General features: G+C 26.4%; 1 pseudogene; it reads right to left on the bottom strand.

The window, feature by feature from the left end:
• Positions 1-3,454: 3,454 nt before the first annotated feature.
• LOC117917018 lies at positions 3,455-4,502 on the bottom strand (annotated as a pseudogene).
• Positions 4,503-4,826: the final 324 nt, after the last annotated feature.

Here is a 4,826-nt window from a genome sequence, read left to right as displayed (position 1 = left end):
CAAGTCAGATCCGGAGTTTGGGAAAAACTTTCTGGGTGTTTGGATGCAGTTTTTAATGGAACTCCTGCGCTGAAATCATTGTTTGGATAGCGAATTTTAAATTCCTTTTCATTTTATCCATTGTTAAGTTTATTTTTTAATATCATTTTAAATAATCTTTATTTATTTCTACCATCCATGCCTTTTCAAGATATTGAGAGTCTATTTGTAATTATTTTTAAAAATAATTATCAAAAAAAAAATTGTTTGACTGTGATTTAAAAACAGTTTTTTATTTTTAAAAACAAAAAATTATTTTTAAAAATTTATAACATTATTTGGTTGTTATTTTTTGAAAATAATTTTTAAAAACAAAATGAAATAGATAATAATTATTTTAGAATGACTATGAGTTATTTTCACCAATTTTTAAAAATAAAAAGAAAATATGGACTTATTTGCCCATGCTTTTAAAAACTTGATTTTAAAAATTGTTATTAAGTTATAGAATAAAAAACAGTTTCTAAAAATAAATTTTAGAAAATATGGCGAAACAAACTCATAATTTTTTTAAACAGTTTTTGAAAATCGTTCTTTGATTTTTATAAAACAAAAGTCAATTTAAAGACCTAAAATATTTTTAACATGTTTTGGATATATTTTAAATATGTTTTTAAAATAATTTTTTATGTAGTATTTTATTTTTAATCATATTATATATTTGTATAATTATTTTTTAAAATAATCTTAAAAAAAACAAATTAAAAAATTAAAAAATATTATATAAAAACATTTTGTTTTCTATTCTTAAAACATAAAAAGAAAACAAATTTTGATTGTCAAACATATTTTTTGTATTTTTTGTTGTGAATAACAAAAACCTATTTTCAAAAATAATTCCTCAACTGAACCGAGTGAAACATGGAATATGGCTTAGGCTTCTTGGTTGTTGATATTTATATAATTTATATTAATCATTTCATAGTTAGTAAAAAGTTATCCATTTATGGTACTAATTTTGTATCATACAAAACTTTTAACTAAATCATTCAAAAATATAATAAAATTTAGGTAAAAAATTGGAATACAAACTCATAAGATTAAAGTAAAAAAATAATGAGATGATATATAGAGCATAAACTAGGAAGCAATGAGACATTAGGTACATACAAAATATTTAATATATGACATCATCAATGCATTTTTATATAGCATCAAAAATGTATCATTTTATACTATAATCATAATGTTACGTTTGGTTTATGAAAATTATTAAGAAATTAAAAAAAAAAGTTAATGGAAATAAGTTTTCCACAAATGAAAAATAAATATGATTATAATTAATTAAAAATGTATGTATTTAAAAAAAAAAAAATTAACTTTATATAAAAAAATAAAAAATAACTTTGAAAAATATGTAAAAGTAATTTATTTACCATTAATCCAAGGCTTCCAATATAAGTCTCTAAGCATTATAATTAGATTAACCAACTTAAATGGACACTTATGGATTTTTTAAGAGATGCCTCGCTTTTAAACTCTCCAAGTAATACCCCACACTTAGCAAAACACTAGTGATCCTCACATTTACATCTTTCCCTCAAGTAAACACTTCACACTTGAGTTCACCTCAAAGACTATGAGAAATGATATAAAATGAAACTCACAAAATCCTAGTACAAGTTTAAGCTAAAATTGATACAAAATAAACTATGATTAAGGTGTACTAAATGTATATACAATTTTTAAGTAAAGTGCACTTGAAATGGATATACAAATTTCAAGCAAAGTGCACTTGAAAAGCCTTCCTTAAGACTCAGATATATTGAAGACATATTTTAAAATGTCAAGGTGTGGACCCGCATTTCGCTCGATGTGTTTTCACTCGATGGCGAAACTCACTTTTTATTTATTTGGTGAAAAATACGATTTTTAGAAAATACTTGGAGTTGTTACTTATTTTTGTTGTATTTTTAAAGGAAAAAAAAACAAAATAAGAAATAAAAACCTTAAGTGTAACTCCTAAAAGAAAAAAACGGTATGTGAAAAATCAAACCTAGGTTTGAGGGTCAAGTTATTTATCGGGATGGTACGATAAAGACCATAACACCCCTCTAAACCCCTAAAAATGGGTTTATACTAAATAAGGTGGAGCAAACATGACAATTAATTAGAAAATCAATGGATATCAAAATGATCATAGATCAAAAGTAAATCATGATAATGAATAAATAAACAAAGTGAGAGTAAGAATATACCTTGGCAACATATAATAAAATGCTATTATAAAACAGAGTTAGTACACAATGATAGGTGTAAAATATTTCACACAAAACCAATCAAAATAAAACAATATCAATCATACAATTCACTTGAATTATTTTCGAAAGAAATGTTATGAATGTTGGACCCCCACCAACGCCCAATTTATCTTGCATGAATTATGAATTAATCCTGCAAATTCCATTATTTTAGAATTATAAAAATTGTCTTTATACTTATTAAAAATAAAAATAAAAATCGAAAATTATTTGAAGATTAAAGAAAATTTGTGAAGGTGTTTGCTTGGAAGAAAATGACAGCAAGTTTATTATAAAAAACAATATTTTTGGTGACCCTGATCCTTAAGGAGTGAATGAAAATTAAGGACTTAAAATTATATGAAAAAAAAAAGTGGCGTGAAAAATACTTTGAAAACCGAAGTGGAATTAAAATTATTTGATAAACAGGAGTTTTGAAAATTATTCGAAAATTGAAGTTTAGAAAATTAAATTTGAAAATTAGAGTTTTGAAAATTAAATCTGAAAATTGAAGTTTTGAAAATTGGAATTTTGAAATTTGAAAATTTGAAAATTTAATATGGAAATTGAAGTTTTGAAAATTAAATTTAGAAATTGAAATTTTGAAAATTATTTGAAAATTAAAGTTTTGAAGATTAAATCTGAAAATTGAAGTTTTGAAAAATATTTGAAAATTAGAGTTTTGAAAATTATTTGAAAATTGGAGTTTTGAAAATTATTTGAAAATTGGAGTTTTGAAAATTATTTGAAAATTGGAATTTTGAAAATTATTTGAGAATTGAAGTTTTGAAAATTAACTTTGAAAATTGGAATTTTGGAAAATTATTCAAGAATGGAAGTTTTGAAAATTGTAATTTTGAAGAATTACTTGATAATGTGATTTCTTAAAAATTAAATTTGAAAATTGAAATTTTGAAAAATTATTTGAAAATTGGAATTTTGAAGAATTATTTGAGAATTGGATTTCTTAAAAATTAAATTTGAAAATTGGAATTTAAAAAAATTATTTGAAAATTGAAGTTTTGAAAATTAAATTTGAAATTTGAAATTTTGGAAAATTATTTAAAAATTGAAGTTTTGAAAATTAGATTTGAAAATAAGAATTTTAGAAAATTAAACTTTGATATCAAAATATGAAGATTTTAAATAAATAAATAAATAAAAATGAAATGTGGTCATTGGGATTGCATGTCAAAGGTAGTCATGCATGAGTATGGGTCTAGGGTGCAAAGTGGTAGGTTTTGTTGGTGGTGAGTCAAAACACCAGTTGGCAAAGCAGTTACAAATCCAATTGCATATCCCGAAAGGGCATACCATATATATTTGTGCCCTTTAGCTGAAGGTATATCTAATGGATTTACTGAATCCCTACTTTTTCTATGATTAAAATAGAGAATTAAAGTCAAAAGCATGGTAGGAATAATCATGTCACCAAGACCAAGCATCATAAAGTCTGTAGAATTACCGTTAGGAACAACTCCTCCAAACAAATTCCTAGAAAAAACAATCTTCATCGACAACTTTAACTTATTTGTGATCAATTGCAACCTAGGGAAACTCAAATTGTTAGCTACTGTGCGCACAAAATTAGATGTTTGTTGTGCGGCTACCGACACCATAACATTTGCCCCAAAAAATATTTTAGAAAAGAAAACCTAGAACATGTCATATACAAACAAACAAACAAGTAGCATGACACATATTTTGATGTTCTGAAGGCGAACATGGCTCACAAATGCAATACATATAGAAATTCCCAACAAATTGTTTAATATCCAATGCCCAAACACAAGCCAAGCCGCAACTATTCTAGAGCATAACAACAATAGGAGCCCCTGTATGTGAGTAAAAGACTTCGAACAACAGCGTGACACAAATGGGTCCAATAACCCAAGTTGCAACTTCAAATACATGACATAAGAAGATAGGCAAAAGAAAAAGGGATGAAGTAGAGGCGACAACAGTAAATGCAGTGAAGAGTTGAGATACAGAAGAGAATAAGTGGAACATCAAGAGCAAACTGAAAAAGCTCATTATCGGGATCATCAGAGCTTGGGACCTATCTAGAGTAATGGATGTTTCTGATAAGTCAAGGTTTCGCTCCATTTCTTTCCCATAGTTTAAAGCTTGAAGTGTAGAACCAAATGTCACAGCCACGGTTGTTAATACAAGAGTAACATGTGCAAGTTCCAATAGATATAAAAGCTTCCACAATGGTTCCATGATTAACAAAAAAAAAAACACTTCTTTCTAATTCAAGTTTGTCTCTCCTGCACATGGATTAGCAACAAAACGAACTAGTGGTCACAAGGATCAAGGCTAAAGCTGCATTATTCCTACCATGAACACTTATATACAGAAATCCATGCAACATTTTTCTCACCACCCAAGCATCAAATAAACCCGAAATCAATAAGGAGGAAATAAGGACTGAATACCCATACCTGTAAAACCCCCTCCCTTTAAGCACCGATATGCATGACTCTTAGCTCCAGGTACCATCTCTCTATATTATTCTTTCTCTAAAAAAATGGCTTTTCTCAAAGC

This window comes from Vitis riparia, chromosome 6 (genome assembly GCF_004353265.1).
Source record: "Vitis riparia cultivar Riparia Gloire de Montpellier isolate 1030 chromosome 6, EGFV_Vit.rip_1.0, whole genome shotgun sequence".
Classification (NCBI taxonomy): Eukaryota; Viridiplantae; Streptophyta; class Magnoliopsida; order Vitales; family Vitaceae; genus Vitis; species Vitis riparia.
Note: the sequence above shows the minus strand (reverse complement) of the source record. Positions and strands in the feature narration are given on the sequence as shown.